Raw genomic sequence first — 19951 nt, forward strand, 5'->3', positions numbered from 1 at the left:
TACCGGGATGCACTAAAGAATGCTTTTTCAGTTTGTAGTTCCCTGGCTAATATCTATCTAGTGTCACTATCTAATATTCAGTTCAGTTCAGTTGCTCAGTCATGTCCGACTCTTTGTGACCCTATGGACTGCAGCACGCCAGGCCTCCCTGTCCATCACCAACTCCCGGAGTTTACCCAAACTCATGTCCACTGAGTTGGTGATGCCATCCAATCATCTCATCCTTTGTTGTCCCCTTCTCCTCCTGCCCTCAATCTTTCCCAGCATCAGGGTCTTTTCAAATGAGTCAGCTCTTCACATCAGGTGGCCAATGTATTGGAATTTCAGCTTCAACATCAGTCCTTCCAATGAACACCCAGGACTGATCTTCTTCAGGATGGACTGGTTGGATCTCCTTGCAGTCCAAGGGACTCTCAAGATTCTTCTCCAACACCACAGTTCAAAAGCATCTAGGGACACTAATATTAGACACAGTATGTAATACGAGTGATAGTGCACTGAAAGACAGAATGAAGTGAAGTTGCTCAGTTGTGTCCAACTCTTTGCGACCCCATGGACTGTAGCCCACCAGGCTCCTTCATCCATGGGATTCTCCAGGCAAGAATACTGGAGTGGGTTGCCATTTCCTTCTCCAGGGGATCTTCCCAACCCAGGGATCGAACCCAGGTCTCCCGCATTGTAGGCAGACGCTTTACCGTCTGAGCCACCAGGGAAGTCCCAAAAGACAGAATAGATGGATGGTAATAAGCCAGTCACTTCTGTTGAGATGGTGCTGGTGTCAGGACCATCAGCAACGGATGACAAGTTTTTATTTCCATGGCATCTAAAATGTACAGTTGGCCTGGAGAGAGGGAGGAAGGAATAGCCTCTTTTGTCCAGATGTGTGGAGGGCCCTGCATACTTCTCTGGTTGAAGGAGCTGTGTGTTGAGGGAAGAATACTAAGCCATTTTCTGGTTCATTCAGTACCTATATATAATGACCTAATTTTAGGCACTCAGTTCAGTTCAGTCACTCAGACATGTCCAACACTTTGAGAAACCATGAATCGCAACACGCCAGGCCTCCCTGTCCATCACCAACTCCCGGAGTTTACTCAAACTCATGTCCATTGAGTCGGTGATGCCATCCAGCCATCTCATCCTCTGTCGTCCCCTTCTCCTCCTGCCCCCAATCCTTCCCAGCATCAGGGTCTTTTCCAATGAGTCAATTATTTGCATGAGGTGGCCAAAGTATTGGAGTTTCATCTTCAACATCAGTCCTTCCAATGAACACCCAGGATTGATCTCCATTAGGATGGACTGGTTGGATCTCCTTGCAGTCCAAGGGACTATCAAGAGTCTTCTTCAACACCACAGTTCAAAAGCATCAATTCTTCAGCACTCAACTTTCTTCACAGTCCAACTCTCACATCCATACATGACTGCTGGAAAAACCAAAGCCTTGACTAGACGGACCTTTGTTGGCAAAGTAATGTCTCTGCTTTTTAATATGATGTCTAGGTTGGTCATAACTTTCCTTCCAAGGAGTAAGCATCTTTTAATTTCATGGCTGCAATCAGCATCTGCAGTAATTTTGGAGCCCAAAAAAATAAAGTCTGACACTGTTTTCACTGTTTCTCCATCTATTTCCCACGAAGTGATGGGACCAGATGCCATGATCTTAGTTTTCTGAATGTTGAGCTTTAAGCCAACTTTTACACTCTCCTCTTTCACTTCATCAAGAGGCTTTTTAGTTCCTCTTCACTTTCTGCCATAAGGGTGGTGTCATCTGCATATCTGAGGTTATTGATATTTCTCCCTGCAATCTTCATTCCAGCTTGTGCTTCATCCAGCCCAGTGTTTCTCATGATGAACTCTACATATAAATTAAATAAGCAGGGTGACAATATGTAGCCTTGACATACTCCTTTTCCTATTTGGAATCAGTCTGTTGTTCCATGTCCAGTTCTAACTGTTGCTTCCTGACCTGCATATAGGTTTCTCAAGAGGCAGGTCAGGTGGTCTGGTATTCCCATCTCTTTCAGAATGTTCCACAGTTTATTGTGATCCACACAGTCAAAGGCTTTGGCATAGTCAATAAAGCAGAAATTGATGTTTTTCTGGAACTCTCTTGCTTTTTCAGTGATCCAGCGGATGTTGGCAATTTGATCTCTGGTTCCTCTGCCTTTTCTAAACCAGCTTGAACATCTCGAAGTTCACGGTTCACACATTGCTAAAGCCTGGCTTGGAGAATTTTGAGCATGACTTTACTAGCGTGTGAGATGAGTGCAATTGTGCGGTAGTCTGAGCATTCTTTGGCATTGCCTTTCTTTGGGATTGGAATGAACACTGAGCTTTTCCAGTCCTGTGGCCACGGCTGAGTTTTCCAAATTTGCTGGCATATTGAGTGCAGCACTTTCATAGCATCATCTTTCAGGATTTGAAATAGCTCAACTGGAATTCCATCACCTCCACTAGCTTTGTTCGTAGTAATGCTAAGTCCCACTTGACTTCACATTCCAGGATGTCTGGCTCTAGGTGAGTGATCACACCATCATAATTATCTGGGTCATGGGGATATTTTTTGTACAGTCCTTCTGTGTATTCTTGCCACCTCTTCTTAATATCTTCTGCTTCTGTTAGGTCCATACAATTTCTGTCCTTTATTGAGTCCATCTTTGCATGAAATGTTCCCTTGGTATATCTAATTTTCTTGAAGAGATCTCTAGTCTTTCCCATTCTATTGTTTTCCTCTATTTCCTCACATTGATCTCTGAGGAAGGCTCTCTTATCTCTCCTTGCTATTCTTTGGAACTCTGCACTCAGATGCTTATATCTTTCCTTTTCTCCTTTGCTTTTCACTTGTCTTCTTTTCACAGCTATTTGTAAGGCCTCCTCAGACAGTCATTTTGCTTTTTTGCATTTCTTTTCCATGGGGATAGTCTTGATCCCTGTCTCATGTACAATGTCACAAATCTCTGTCCATAGTTCTTCAGGCACTCTGTCTATCAGATCTAGTCTCTTAAATCTATTTCTCACTTACATTGTATAATCATACGGGATTTGATTTAGGTCATACCTGAATGGTCTTGTGGTTTTCCCTACTCTCTTCAATTTCAGTCTGAATTTGGCAATAAGGAGTTCATGATCTGAGCCACAGTCAGCTCCCAGTCTTGTTTTTGCTGACTGTATAGAGCTTCTCTGAACTGATAGAGCTTCTCCATCTTTGGCTGCAAAGAATATAATCAATCTGATTTCGGTGTTGACCATCTGGTGATGACCATGTGTAGAGTCTTCTCTTGTGTTGTTGGAAGAGGGTGTTTGCTATGACCAGTGCGTTCTCTTGGCAAAACTCTATTAGTCTTTGCCCTGCTTCATTCCATACTCCAAGACCAAATTTGCCTGTTACTCCAGGTGTTTCTTGACTTCTTACTTTTGCATTCCAGTCTCCTATAATGAAAAGGACATCTTTTTTGGGTGTTAGTTCTAAAAGGTCTTGTAGATCTTCATAGAACTGTTCAACTTCAGCTTCTTCAGCATTACTGGTTGGAGCATAGACTTGGATTACCATGATACTGAATGGTTTGCCTTGGAAATGAACAGAGATCATTCTGTCGTTTTTGAGATTTCATCCAAGTACTGCATTTCGGACTCTTGTTGACCATGATGGCTACTCCATTTCTTCTAAGGAATTCCTGCCCACAGTAGTAGATAAAATGGTCATCTGAGTTAAATTCACCCATTCCAGGCATTTTAGTTCACTGATTACTAGAATGTTGACATTCACTCTTGCCATCTCCTGTTTGACCAATTCCAATTTGCCTTTATTCATGGACCTAACATTCCAGTTTCCTATGCAGTATTGTTCTTTACAGCATCGGACCTTGCTTCTATCACCAGTCACATCCACAACTGGGTATTGTTTTTGCTTTGGCTCCATCCCTTCATTGTTTCTGGAGTTATACTGATCTCCAGTAGCATATTGGGCACTTACTGACCTGGGGAGTTCCTCTTTCAGTATCCTATTATTTTGCCTTTTCATACTGTTCATGGGGTTCCCAAGCCAAGAATATTGGGGTGGTTTGCCGTTCCCTTCTCCAGTGGACCACATACTGCATGGGTTGGTTTCATTGAGTTAGACAAGGCTGTGGTCCATGTGATCAGATTGGCTAGTTTTCCGTGATTATGGTTTCAGTATGTCTTCCTTTTGATGCCCTCTCACAACATCTACCGTCTTACAGGAAAGGAAACTCAGACTGTCGTCTACTGTTAGAATGATGAAAATACCTGGAACTTTCTCTGATTCTTATTCCCCCTCCTATGATACACATAACTATACAAAATGATCGGAGAAGGCAATGGCAAGCCACTCCAGTACTCTTGCCTAGAAAATCCCATGGACGGAGGAGCCTGGTAGGCTGCAGTCCATTGGGTCGCTACGAGTCAGACATGACTGAGCGACTTCACTTTCATTTTTCACTTTCACACATTGGAGAAGGAAATGGCAACCCGCTCCAGTGTTCTTGCCTGGAGAATCCCAGGGATGGGGGAGCCTGGTGGGCTGCCGTCTATGGGGTCACACAGAGTCGGACACGACTGAAGTGACTTAGCAGCAGCAGCATGATACCCTACCAGCACATATTCAAATGCTTTTCATATTTACATAGAGCAACTATGATGCTTCACCCAGATCAATGTACATCTCATTGGGAAGGAAGACACATATGTGATTCATTTTCTGAAGCCTCAAATCTAAGGATTTACCTGAGGACCCAGGGATGTCCTGAGGTAAGTTTTGGAATTGTCTCAGGTGGTGTGATTATAGATTGGCAGGCTCACTTCCTCTTCCACTAACTGGCCACAGGTTTGCATTTCCAAACTATGGCCCACCATGTTAATCATTTGATGGAATCTTTAAGTAGGCAGAGAAAGGTAACAGGGCTTTACCAGTGAACAGATGGCCATGAGCACACCAATGCCTGGTGGAGCCATTGTGGACAATGGGAGAGATGCCCTAAGGAACCGACATATCTCTGAATCATAGAATATGGGGGTGAAGTCCAGATGGAGGCTCTTTAAAGATTACTATGCAGACCTAGTCATTTTGCCCATAAAGTCCCCAAAAGAAGCAATACTGTCTGTCCAGTGCTTCCTAAGCTCTTTGTTTTTTTCTTCACCTAAAGATTTATCACATTACATTGTGATTACGTACATTATCTGTCGGTCTACCTTTATCAGTTCAGACAGGAAACTCAAGCTACTTTAAGCAAAAAAAGACTTTATTGGCTCAGTAAATCCCGCCTGGGTTTCCTAGGTGGTGCTAGTGGTAAAGAACCTGCCTGCCAATGTACTGCATAAGAGATGTGTGTTTGATCCCTGGGTGGGGAAGATCCCCCTGGAGGAGGGCATGGCAACCCACTCCAGTATTCTTGCCTGGAGAATCCCATGGACAGAGGAGCCTGGCAGGCTACAGTCCATGGGGTTGCAAAGAGTTGGACACGACTGAAATGACTGAGCACATTGGTTCAGTAACCAAAGAGATCAGCTGTGTTATACCAGGGACCCTACTCTATTTCAGATATTGTGAAAGCACCACCCAAGTACTGATGCTCAGAATGCAATTGATTAACCATGTTACTGTTTTCAGATACCACAATGTACATTCGTCTAGAAAAGGCAGTGCATCAGTCTAGCATGAAAGCCATTTCTGCACATTAGAAGCCTGAATTATAAATGTGAAACCAATAAAAAGAGCTGAGTAGTGTTTTCTGACACCTGTGCAAAAGTACATGAGTGTGACTGTTGTTGAAAAATGGCCAATTACATAAGCATTTCAACAATGTAAAGTACAAGAAACTCAGTTTTAATGAAATGTACATCTAAAAGAATTGAAGAAAAGTTTTAATTTTCTTGATGTTCATAAACTCGTCCATTTGGAGAAGCTGGTTTTAAATTCTTGGTTGGCTCTCAGCTTGGATTTTGATTTTCCCGGTGTCCTGGGTCATGGAAGAAACCAGGAGATAAATCAAAACCAAAGATGGAAGATCTTTACCAGAAATTTACAGAAAGACCACAAGTATATTCTCTCATGGAATGACTGATATGAAATATTATTTATGTTGTGTAGTTAAGAATCAGAGAGAGACAGTGTCTTAACTATGTCATCCTTGGTGAGAGAGACCCTTAAAAAGAAAGGAATGACATCTTTTAGTATCATGATTTTGTCTGTGGTTTATACCAGTCTCACTTAACCGTTTGGTTGAGTTCCATGTTCTCTCTTCACCTGTAAAATGACTATGAAATAGATCAGATCCAATTCTTCTGGAAAAGTGGGCATTTAAAATATTCTGAACAAATGTATTGAACAAATGAAAACCAAGATCAATCAGATTCTTTTGATTCTTTCATCTTCACAGTCTTAGTAGAAAAAGTTCTTTTCCTGGAAAGATAAAAAGGTTCCAGCAAGGAATAAGAATTGGCTGTTTTGCACTGTGAATTTGTCAACGCCATCAGAGAGAAACAAATGGTGAAGGGCAAGAAAACTGAGTTTTGGCTCTTGGAACCACATTTTAAAACAAAAATCTTCTGCCAAAACTTCTTTAATATTACTTCCTATAAAATTATAATAAAAAAGCATGAAATTGAATGAAATACATTCATTTTCAACATACAAACAATGCTAGACTTTCGGTTCCAATTAAAGGCACGCTTTCCCAGGACAGCAGAAGGCATTGTGCTTTGTGAGAATTTGCTTTCTTTTCTTTTTACAAATGATTAAACAGCATTTTAGTACAAAGTGCTTCAGTTTCTAAACACATAAAAAGCAATAAAGGGTAAAAGTTAGAAAAAAAGATGATGGGACAGGAGTTGTTTGGTGACAAGTTCCTTCAGGCAATGGAGCACCAAGATGCCCAACTTCACTTTGGAACAAGATCAACCTTTTCTCGTTACTTAGTTCAAATGTTAATCAAATGTCAACAGATTGAAGAAAGTCATCTGTGACTGGCTTGCTTTCTTACAGCTCCCATTCATCTTTTGGGCTCTGTGGCTTTCTTAACGCAGCTGATGAATGGACATTTCAGGGGTGAGTCATTATTAAACTTAGTAACACGTTCAACCATCTTTCTTTCTTACCTCTTCCTTTGTTCAATCCTATTTTCTTCCATTCCTTTTCCTTCTGTCTCTAAGAAAAAACAGGTGTTGAAAGTTAAAGGGCATAATTTTTTTAAAGTAGCCTATCATATTAAAGAAACAAGACAAATCCTAAATATTTTGATTAAATTTATAGTCCATGCAATACTCAGTTCTCTCAACTTGGGTTAATTTTACTGTTAGATTGACTTTTCTTAGCTAAGTTCCTTTTTTTAAAAAACAGTTTTCTCCTAGATAATGGTTATTCTAGTTAAGTCATTTTATATTATAGTCCAGAGGGTCTAGGAGAGTAAAAAACAAAAACAAAAACAATTAGTGTGTCTGTGTATCTTTAATCCTTAGTCTAAGATCACTTCTGAGGAGTGAGAGGGTAACAGGCAGGAAGGCTAGGGGGTCTCCAAATGGAGGAAATAGGCTGCAAGTGTCATACCTTTTTTCCCTTCTCTATACAAATTTAAAAGTTTTCTCTTAAAATTCTGTGTTGCCATGAAGACACCTGGTTCTATCAGAACTTAACTTTTCTCAAACATTGAGCTAACCAATGTGTTTTTCTTATGGAAATGCTTTTCTTAAGATATGTTAATGAACTGTGTATTTACCCTTAGTTCAGTTCAGTTCAGTCGCTCAGTCGTGTCTGACTCTTTGCGACCCCATGAATCACAGCACGCCAGGCCTCCCTGTCCATCACCAACTCCTGGAGTTCACTCAAACTCATGTCCATCAAGTCGGTGATGCCATCCAGCCATCTCATCCTCTGTCGTCCCCTTCTCCTCCCGCCCCCAATCCTTCCCAGCATCAGAGTCTTTTTCAGTGAGTCAACTCGTCGCATGAGGTGGCCAAAGTATTGGAGTTTCAGCTTTAGCATCAGTCCTTCCAATGAATACCCAGGACTAATCTCCTTTAGAATGGACTGGCTGGATCTCCTTGCAGTCCAAGGGACTCTCAAGAGTCTTCTCCAACACCACAGTTCAAAAGCATCAATTCTTTAGCGATCAGCTTTCTTCACAGTCCAACTCTCACATCCATACATGACTATGGGAAAAACTATAGCCTTGACTAGACGGACCTTTGTTGGCAAAGTAATGTCTCTGCTTTTTAATATACTATCTAGGTTGGTCATAGACTCTATCTTTTTTCAAGTTCCCTTTAAGAACCGATAAAGGCTCAACAAATCTGTATGTTTTACTCATACATTGTTCTCCTAATCTATGTTAATGAAACTATATTTTTACTTGGAAACCTGCCTTACTTCAAGATTCATGTCAATTATTTATGGCCTGGGATGACTCACCGTGTGCCAATGTTATCTCAAAATGCATGTTGTGGGTGAGGGGCCTGGTGCCACTCTGAGTTTTAAGACACCTCCTTTCTCTAATTAACAGCTTGTGGATAGGTATATAACATACCACTAAAAGCTAGCAGGGGAACACTCTGCCCCCTTTTGATGTCTATGTCAGAAGCTTTCTCTATCTCTTTTATACTTTAATAAAACTTTATTACACAAAAGCTCTGAGTGATCAAGCCTCATCACTGGCCCCAGTTTGAATTCGTCTCCTCCGGATGCCAAGAATCCTGGTGTCTTTCACAGCCCAGCAACAACCTTTCAGGAGCAAGGTCTCATCTTGGAAAAATTTAGCCTTATTACTATTTTGGGATCTGACAGCTGTCTCTGTACTTTTAATAGAGAAGTTCTATTCATTTTTTCAAATGAACTTTTCCAAAATGCTTCTTTGAAGTGCTAAGAATACACTTCTCATATGTAAGTTTGTTACTTAAAGCTGATTTATTGGATTTTTTCAGTCAATTATTTTTGGTTATTCTGACATTTTTGTATCCTAATTTCTTCAAAGTTTTCTATTGTATCATGAGAGATGGATGTGTAGCTGAGAAAGTAGTAGATAATTTTCACAATAATGGAGTTTTATATACCTTTCAATTTGGGTCTGTGTGATCTTTTAGAACTTTGCGACATCCCAGGCAATGTGTTGGAGCCATGCTCACCAGCTTGGCATCAGTGAAGATTATGGGTGGTCATTCAAATCCCCACTTACTATCCACTTCTGGAGAAAGACTAAAAGAAGTAACCATCAGCACAAGGTGACATGCTATGCATTTATATTTCTTGTTTTAGAATTTTCCCAAGTTGGGATGTGGGAAAGGAGTTAGGTATTTTTTATGTCAAGTGCTTCTTACATAAAGATCTGTCAAGTGCCTCCTACATGTAAAGCCTCATGGTTTACATGAAAGTGAAAATGAAAGATGGAAGAGTGGCATTTGTGATGGATTTGATTGTTCTTTTATGTCTATAAAAGGAGACATAAAAGGAGTACTAATTCATAATTGGGGCAGTCCCCTCCTATTGGTGAGAGTGAATTGTCTGAACTTATAGATAAAGACTAAATAGGCTTTGGATTCCAAGTATTTCTTCCATTGAAATTGAATTGTACCAGATTTGGTTTAAGGTTATCCCCAGTATAACTAGTCATGGGATAATATAAGAATAAACAATTCAAAGATGGTACTAGTCTATTCTTGCCTGGAGAATCCCATGGACGGAGAAGCCTGGTAGGCTACAGTCCACGGGGTCGCATAGAGTCGGACACGACTGAGCGATGGAACAGAACTAGTCAATGGACACCATATGCAAGGAAGGCAGCCTCACTGCTGTTGAGGGCCCAAAGGATCGTTTAGTTTTTGCTAGCACAACATAAAGAAGATCAAGAAGTGCACGGTGACTAATATAATAAATGTTGGAGCATGAGGCCAGAGAGTGCTATGTAGAATCCAGGGTGGGTGCAAACAGTCAGGAATTCCTTGAGAAGGTGGTGAACAAAGACAGCTGTCTTTCCAGCACAGACAATTCCATATTCAGATCTTATGCAATCGGGTGTTCGATTGAGAAATATTTGGAAACCACTGCCTATGGTAAAGCCAGAAATGTGAGCATCTTACAATACTGGATCTGAGGTCCTTGTGAAAAATCATGAAGAGAAGGAATGGGTTATCAGGACATTGGATTGTGAGGTGGAGCCCCTGGATGGGAATCCCCACTACCATCCAGCACCCAGGAACTCCAGGCGTCTGCTCGCTGGAGGCTACTCCAAGTGGTATTTTCAAGATAATTTATCCCAAGCAAAATGCTCCAACATCTTTGGATCCAATAGTTGAAATTGCTTTTGGGGGATGCCTGCAGGATGTGTGTATCTCTACCTCCTCATCCAGTCCCTTAGCTTGGTTTTCTCTCTTTTTCAGTAATGAAAATGTGCAGTAGCCACAATGAAGGGCATGCAAGGCAATTTGGAAATATTCACTCATTAGTGAACTGTTAGTGCTTCCCTTGGCTGCTGCTGTTCTGTTGCTGCAGATGGCAAAGGGCTGACTCCTGAACGTGTCTTCTTGAGGCTGTTGATCAGGAAAATTATGATCAAGTTAGTCTTCTTCTCTCTCTCATTATCCTGTCCATTTGCTCCTCTGCAAATATGCTTGGTGCCAAAAGTCTGGCTAATTCTGAATTTCCCCAGGCATGGTCCTCATGGAGATGGCAGATAACTGAGGTCTAGCATCTAGATGCCAGAGAACAGTGTATTGATGTGTGAACAGGTTTTAGCCACCCTAGTGGAGTTTATGATCAGGAAGTGCAGGACCCCAGTGGAGCTTTCAGAATGACAGAAGAAGCGACAGAAAAGAGACATCACAGCCCCGGGAGTACGGAGACAGCTTTATGTACATGTTCTTACAGGGTCTGTCTAAACATTTTGTATGGTTCACATGGAACCCGTGAAGTACTGTTGTCTCCTTCCTGATGCGAAGCAGAAGTATTGCAACACAATGGCCCGGCTCTGACACTTGGCAGATGTGCTTGGTACGAAGTGCTGTTCTGTTGTTACTCTTTGGAAGTAGCTCCCTGTGATGTGAAAAGGCTCCCAGGGAAACAGCAGCCATCCCAAGCCACAGAAAGGCCATCAGGCATCTTTGCAGGTCGCCACTGAGGCTTGGATTCACTTCCTGCTCTCATGCAGAATTGGGAGAGGGGAGAGCAGGGAGAGTCAGAGCGAGGAGGGAGATTTTTTCCCAGTCAAGCCACAAAGCTCAGGGACCCCTCTTTCATAGTCTTGGGTATTCAGAGTGATCAACTGTGGCCAGGAGTCTTTGGGGCCAGTCCAAGTCAGCCTATGAGTCTGGCCTTGGGGGAAAGCAGTGAATGAGGCAGAAAAACAGACACGTGGGAAGTGGTTGCTTGGTGCTGAGTTTGGCTTAGAGTTTAGAGCTCCACTGAAGCTTTCAGCCTCCAAGCAGAACTCACAGGGGAATGAAACCCACAGGAACCCAAACAAGGTTAAAGCTTGGCAGGAAACCACTGAGGAGGCCACATGGCTTTTCACACAGCTCAGCCCGAGGTCTTTCAGGGGCTTGAGCCACCTTTCACCAGTTTCTTTGGACTCATTTGAACCAGAGTCATTGAATGTATTTAGTCAGGACTTCAGTCTTCCCAGAGACAGAACCCCGTTCTCACACCCAAGCCCCTGTCCTCAACTGGTGAGTTATTATTTACCCCCGTGGCCCAGCCAGGCAAGGAAATCTGGCGTTGTTTTTGTGAAGAAATTCACCCTGGGATGGAGGCAATGTGGGGGTTGGAAAAGGAAAATGTGAGCTTTGGAGCCGAGACTCTCAGGCTCTGTTGGGTGAGCCCCCACGCCGACCCCCCTTTCTCTATAATAGACATAGAAAAACGGAGGTGATGTCGTCAGAGCAGCTGCTGATGGCCTGACAGACAGTTTCCGCAGCGCTACATGAGGCCCTTTGGTGTCCCTGTCAGGAGATTGGCAGCTGAATGACACCAATGAGGCTAGGCCCATATTCCCTCTGGGAATGCAGCCCTAATTGATAGACAGAGGCAAAGAGAAGGATTGTTTTTGAACCTGAAAAGAATCCCCTTTTTCTCTCCCTGAAGCTCATGCCCCTACTCTCCACAGCTCTATTTTCCCCCTCTCCCCCGACACTTTTTTTTAAAGGTGTTTTGTTCCAGAGCAGTTACAGAGCTTAATGGAACTGAATGACTTTTACCCTTCACAATCTGTCACTCAAAAGCCCGACTCCAGGACGGTTAAATAAAGTCCTTTCAGAGGCAGACAGGAGAGGAATGTGTCAGTCAGGCAACAGACCCCGTTGTGTTTTCATCTGTCAGAGGGGTGATGGGGAGACCAGTGGGCCCCAGGCAGGGCAAATTCCCAGCAGCCGCTAAGAGGCCTCGACAAACCCAGGTGTGGAGCCAAAATGTCACCCAATCACCAGCATTCTTGAGGTGTGGGCTCACAGCCCCCAGGCACTCGGGTTTGCAATCAACTATGAGATGTTTGGGCAAACTTTCAGCACAGGTTTCATACTAAGCATTTTTAACATAAAACCAACCACTAAGTGCTGGGTATCCATACAAGGCATGGCTTTCAAATTAATACATGGCTTAGCTGTGAGCACCACCGACAGTAATCCTCTGGCTGAAAGGTCTTCAGGTAGACTCCAATTCCAAACCAATTCTGTAGAGCCACTTGGGTTTTTTTTTTTCCCTAATACTTTTCCTTCATATTATATGACAATCCATTAATCTTGCCCATTAACTTAAAATTACTGGGCAATTTTTTTTTTTTTTTGAGGGTTCTGAACAGTTGCTTTTGTTCGCTGTTGATTCAGAGCTTCACATGGAAAATGTCCACCGTTAGACACCTTAATGATCTATTGATCTTTTATGTTTTGGTGACGTTTCCTCTAAGGGCTTTAAAAAAAAAATGAGAAGGATGAGAATGGGATGAAATGAGATGGAGGGCATGGAGACATTTATTTAAACAAGCAGGGCTTGTTCCCATCAGAGCACTACAAAAGATAGTTTTACCAGGGGCTGAATTTCTAGGTGTCCAGGTGGGAAAGTCACCCACTGACCTGGATGAGTGGCCGGCTAATGGCCCTGGGGCTGGCAGGAGAGGAATTCTGCAGGGTCTCAACTCTAAGGGTTGTTGTGGCTCTAGCTTAAACTTGGGCATGTTATTTATTACTTACTTGCTTTCTTTCCTCTCTTTGGGAGATTTTGCATAAAATAAAGGGATTTCTGCCTCCTCCCCAGTATTTTTTGTTGTTTGTTTTTCTTTGATGGGTTACCTTCCACCTCCTAACACACTATTCTGAAGACAGGCAGAGATTAGCACTGATTCTGTCTTCCTCTTTTCCCCCTTTTTACCCCAAGGTCAGATTGAGATATTGGGGTGTCCATTTCCTAACTGTTCCTGGGACCACTCATGACACTTAGTGTCTGTACATTGGTACTTCAGTTAGTAAGAAAGTCCCCCCTTTCTCTCCTTCCTTCTCTCTTTAGCCAAAATGTAGACAGCTGTTTTCTCCTATCTGTGTCCTGGGTTGGGAAGATCTCTGGAAGGAGGAAATGGCTACCCACTCTAGTATTCTTGCCTGGAGAATCCCTTAGACAGAGGAGATGGGCAGGCCACAGTCCATGGGGTCATAGAGTGGAACATGACTGAGGAACTAACACTTTCACTTTCAGACACTGTTTTCTCTTATCTGTGTGTTGGGCCTGTAGGGATAAGCTGGTTTTAGACAAACAGGGCTTCCCATGTGGCGCTAGTGGTAAAGAACCTGCCTGCCAATGCAGGAGATGTAAAGAGACGTGTGTTGGTTCCCTGGGTCAGGAACCCTGGAGGAGGAAATGGCAACCCACTTCAGCATTCCTGCCTGGAGAATCCCATGGACAGAGGAGCCTGGTGGGCTACAATCCATAGGGTTACGAAGAGTTGGACACAACTGAAGCAACTTAGCATGCATGCATGCAAACTAAACTGAAATTCAGAAGGCCTTCGGCACAGAGTGATATACTCTGTCAAGCTGAAGAAGTTCAGAATATGGTTAAGATAAACTGGCACATTCTGTGTTCACAAAGCTAAACATTTTCCAAAGAAATAGATTTTCAGCATTTTGCCACAGTTTGGGAGATTAGAGAGTCAAGAAGACTCAAACAGAACCAGTTAGCAGAGACCAAGCGAAACAGCTCATTTTCACTTTGGGGCAGAGAACACAGTTATCTTCACTGATCAGGTCCCTGAGCTGCCTGAGAGCTCACTGCTCCTCTTGTTGTCAACAGGGGACTCTGGGTGAGATTTTTGGCCCTTAGAAAACTTCATGGGAACAATATTCCACTAGAATATTAATGAAGTCTTCAACTTCAATCCTAGAAATATGTGCTTGGAGGCTTCCTGAGTCCATCCTTCACTGATTATTAATGATCTGCCACACTTAGAAAAAAAAGCCACTTCTCAGCTCACTTTCTGCCTGGCTTCCCTTCCATCAGCCTAAGACAAACATCATGTCTGGGGCACTTCTGGAAACACAGGAGGCGTCTACACAAGGGAAACAGTTTTTTCTTTATGCCTGAGACTGAAAAAAGAGGCCATGGCTTCTGTTTTTAAAATTAACGGCTACATGAAAACTTGCAAGCAAAGGCTTACTGTTTTTGAAAATTTTTTAGGAAAGACTCCATTCCTCCAAATTCTCCATAGGTGGCACTCAGAAAGTTGCTCTTCCAGATGAAAGGTTGTTGCGGAATGATACAAAGACACCGGGATCTTGGCCTCCAGAGGAGAAGAATTCCATCCGGGGCCAGAGATGAGGCTTGATCGCTCAGAGCTTTTGTGTAATAAAGTTTTATTAAAGTATAAAGGAGATAGAGAAAGCTTCTGACATAGCCATCAGAAGCGGGCAGAAAGAGTACCCCCCTGCTAGTCTTCAGCTGGATGTTATATAGTCACTAGCAGTCTGTTAATGAAAGAAAGGAAAGTCTTAAGGCTCAGAATGGCACCAGGCCCCTCACCCATAAGATGCATTTTGGGATAATTTTGACACCAGATGATTCATCTCGGGCCATAAAATGATTAACTTGAAATCCTATAGAAGGGCAGATTACCATACAAATAGTTTCATTTTACATAGATTAAGGGAACAATATCTGAGTATAACATACAGGTTTGTCAAGTAGGTTCTGAGCCATTTGGCGGAACCGACTTGAAGACAGAGTCTGGGGCAAAAGCGTAGTACATTAACACAGCTTAAGACCAATATTTCCATAAGAAAAATGCATTGGTTAACTCAATATTTGAGAATAGTTAGCTTCGGGTGACGGAGAAGGCAATGGCAAGCCACTCTAGTACTGTTGCCTAGAAAATTTCATGGACAGAGGAGCCTAGTGGGCTACAGTCCATGGGGTTGCTACTAGTCAGACAAGACTGAGCGACTTCACTTTCACTTTTCACTTTCACACATTGGAGAAGGAAATGGCAACCCACTCCAGTGTTCTTGCCTGGAGAATCCCAGGGATGGGGGAGCCTGGTGGGCTGCCGTCTATGGAGTCGCACAGAGTCGGACACGACTGTAGCGACTTAGCAGCAGCAGCAGCAGCTTCAGGTGAAACCAGGTGTCATTATGGCAACACATTAAAAACTTCCTTTTAAATTTGTATAGAGAAGAAAAAAATATCGCTAGTTTGTTTCCTCCTGACGCTTCCGTTCCGCTCAGTCGTCCAACTCTTTGCGATCCGGTGGACTGTAGCCTACCAGGTTTCTCCGTCCATGGGATTCTCCAGGCAAGAATACGGGAGTGGGTTATCATTTCCTTCTCCAGGGGATCTTCCCGACCCAGGGATTGAACCCGGGTCTCCCGCATTGGAGGCAGACGCTTTAACCTCTGAGCCACCTTAAGAGAAATAAAAATGTCTGACACTTGCAGGCTATTTCCTCCTTTTGGAGACCCCTGGCCTTCCTGCCTGTTACCCTCTCACTTAGTGGTCCAGTGATTAAGGCTATGCACTTCAAGTGAAGGGGGTTTGGGTTCAATTCCTGGTTGGGGAACTAGGATCCTACACGCCAAAAAAAAGCAAATAAACACATACACAAACCTCAAACCAAAAATGAACCAAATCTTACTTGCTTCTCCAGTAGTCTCCAAATTTAGTTTATTAAAGCACAATTAGGAGCAAACAGTTTTTATCTTTCCTGCACATTTTCTAGTTGGTGGGTGATGAGAGGGAGATAGCAGCTTGTTGATAAGTCCTGCTCCGGTCACTCAGTGCTGACACCTCAGAGTTGGTTTGCTTGTGCCCACATCTAACCAAAACCTCATGCCCACTCAGTTCCAATTGCGGTCAGTCCTGTGGTTTGATGGTGGGTGGATACGACATTCACATATTGGTCATAATACATCTCTCAGCCTTCATACTTAAATGCTTCTTGTTAAACATATATCCAGCTGGGTTTTCATTCAGACGACTGTTAAACTTTTTATCTTGGATGGATGCTGTAAGGGACACAATTTCCTTCCTAGAGTTGTATATGGAAGCAACCAAAAGCCACATTTGAAAGTCTGGTTAATAATGCTAAATTCATTCTAATTTTTTTTTTTTTTGACTGGTTTAGGTTTGAAATTCCTTTGAAAAAGTTCTACTGTTTTAACATTCGGCAACTTTAGTGCCAATTCTGCAATAAAGCACTCTTGGAATTTCATTTGAAGATCTCAAAACAAGATTACCAAAAAGCCGGAGGAATTGTCTGTATAGGCAGGGCTGGGGGAAACAAGGCATGAATTTGTGAATCAGTCCATCAGTGACTCAAGGCTGGAAACAGGCTCAGAACCTTGGCAACCTTCAGGTTCAATTCCTTTGTCATTAGTTCTTATATGATTTTTAGTCAAATCAGATCACCTTTCCCATTAGTTATCTGAAATTATAATCCCAGTAATGATAATTACTAATTACAGTATGCTGACTAGACATTATATTATTGGTATAATAAGAATAGTATATGCTAGGTGCATTTCACATACCTTCTATATACATTGTTGTTTAGTTGCTAAGTCATGTCCAACTTTTTGTGACCCCATGGACTGTAGCCAACCAGGCTCCTCTATTCATGGGATTTCCCAGGTGAGAATACTGGATTGGATTACCATTTCCTTCTCCAGGGGATCTTCCCGACACGGATCAAACCCACCTCTCCTGTGTTGGCGGGTGTTGGGAAGCCCTTTCTATGCATATGCTTGTTTAAAAGACAAAAGTCCCCTGTATGGGGTAGTGGTTATAGCAATTAAGAGTATGGCCTCTGGTGATGAATTGCCTGTTTTCAAAAGTTGGTCCTGCCACTTACTAGGTGTGATCCTTGTCTATAAAATAGGGGTGATGATAGTGCACACTTCATAGGGTGAAGTTCATGAACAGAAAGCCCTTAGAACTGTATCTGGCACATCATAAGTCCCATGTAAGCTTATGACTTATTATTATTTTGTTCTACTGTGTTCAGCCCTTGTTAATAATTCAGGGGGTAGTTTCAGTTGGTTAGGAAGAGCATTCTTCGTCAATAACAGTAGCATCCTACATTTCCTCCTACCACCATTCATCTTCCAATTCGTTGTTCTGTTGGTATGTAAAATGGCCCAAGCCTATGGTTTTTCCAGTAGTCATGTATGGATGTGAGATAAAGAAGACTGAGTGTCAAAGAATTGATGCTTTTGAAGTGTGGTGCTGGAGAAGACTCTTGAGAGTGCCTTGGAGAGCAAGGTGATCAAACCAGGCAATCCTAAAGGAAATCAACCCTGAATATTCATTGGAAGGACTGATGCTGAAGCTGAAGCTCCAATACTTTGGCCATCTGGTGCAAAGAACAAACTCATTGGAAAAGACCCTGATGCTGGGAAAGATTGAGGGCAGGAGGAGAAGGGGACAACAGAGGATAAGATAGTTGGATGGCGTCACTGACTCAATGGACAGGAGTTTGAGAAAACTCCAGGAGATAGTGAAGGACAGGGAAGCCTGGCATGCTATAGTCCATGGGGTCACAAGAGTTGGGCATGACTTAGTGACTGATCAGCAACAACAAGGCTGGAAGCAGTGAATTTCTGGTAAGTGAGTGGGTTTTTAAAACCTTCCAGAAAAAGCTCTCTGGTGAGCAACTCAACTGGAAGGGAACGATTCCTGAGGATTATAGGATGGCACCTTGCCCTCTGAATCCCCATGCATTCTTCTTCTTCTTTTTAAAAATTTTTAATATTTATTTGGCTGCATCAGGTCTTCATTGCGTCATGCAGTGTCTTTCATTGAAGTGCACAGACTCTCTAGTTGTGGCTTGTGGGCTCTTAGTTCCCTGACCAGGGATTGAACTAGAGTATTCTTAACCACTGGACCTCCAGGGAAGGCCCCTGTGGATTCTTCTTGCTCTGCAGTCTCCAAAGTGCTGGGCCTGAACCTTGAGGGTTGTATTCTTTCAAGATGTTTGACACTGGTCTCATTAAACCTGTCTTGGGTCTCCCCTAGGCCGCTCTTGATCTTCACTGCTAAGTGCCATGGCAGGATATTAAAGTGGCCTCCTCTGTTAAGAAAATAGTCTTGAAACTGGAGAAGGCCTCTTAGCAGCGCAATCAGAAGAGTATGACTGCTCAGTGAGGGTATTCTTAAAACCCAGACCCCCTCCCGTGGCCCAGCCTGGGGTGTTCTCAGGCCATCTCATATGGAGGATGCAGTCATAGCCTCAGGGTATCAACCACAGTCAGATTCTGCTGGGATGCTGTGCCCACTGCTTTCTAATTGCTGCCAGATCTGGCATTTTTCTTTCAGCAAGGTCCACCAGCTCTGCATACTAGCCAATTTAGTGATAGGTCAGATAACCCTTAATTTAATTCAGTTTAATTGAGTTAGTATTCATTAATCATCTATATATGCCTTTAATCATTGGTCTTCTTTCCTGTAAAGAATCTCTTGTGTACATATTAATGTGAAACAAGAAAACCAGCAGAATCAAACTATTTTATCTTCAATTTCTGATAACTTTGGTCCTCCACAAATCAATTTTGAAGCATCTATCATTTTTGTCTTGTTTTAGAAATCAGCCCAGCCTGCTGTCCGGCTCTCACCTCTTGCAGGTTTGCCTGGGTGTGGTGGGTTTGCATGGATGCTCCCCTCTCCACCTTTGTTTGGCAAATGTGAAATAAGGAATGCCTGATTTTGAACCTTGACTGTGTTTGACCTGGCCGCAGGATAGTCCACAGGCATGATGCAGGCCAGAACTAACTGGCTTATGTGGAGACCAAAGCCATTTGGCACAGCCAAAGGATGCACTAACTCTCATAGCCCTAACTTTCACCCCGACAGGAAGCACTCTGCCCAAACAACCTGTTGCTTGGGGTGGGGGAGGGTGGGGTTCAAATTAGAGTAAGCAGTGGTTTGGTCTTCAGTCTCATGAATATCAACTTTGTAGTGAGGACATAGTTGTAAATCAGCAAGTGAATTGTTTTAGTGTTCTCAGATAGGATGGTGGGCACATGGGGATGGACTGGAAAGGTAATATTAGGCATCAGTGGTCTTGCCTGCCCCCTTTCTCTTTCCATTGGGAAACTGCTTCTTTATCCTGGATGCCTCTGGTAGATTGCTAATCATTGAAACTCATCTCAGTCTACTCAGGCTACTGTAATAAAAGAGCACAGAACTGGGTGACTTATAAACAGAAGCAATGTTTTTCCCACAGTTCTGAAGCGGGGAGTCTGAGATCAGAGTGCCAGCCCAGTGAGATTGTGGGCTGCTCACTGCTGACTTTTCCTTGTGTCCTCACACAGTGGAGAAGAAAGAGGAAGCTCTCTCCTGACTCTTTTAGAACACTAATCCCAATCATGGGGGCTCCACCCCCATGACCTCATCTAATCCAATTACCTCCCCAAGGCCCACCTGCTAACAGTGTCAGATTGGGGTAGTGTTTCAACACATGTATTTTGAAAGAACATGAAT

This window comes from Moschus berezovskii, chromosome 3, assembly GCF_049115385.1.
Source record: "Moschus berezovskii isolate FMDL1 chromosome 3, NW_MosBer_1.0, whole genome shotgun sequence".
NCBI lineage: Eukaryota > Metazoa > Chordata > Mammalia > Artiodactyla > Moschidae > Moschus > Moschus berezovskii.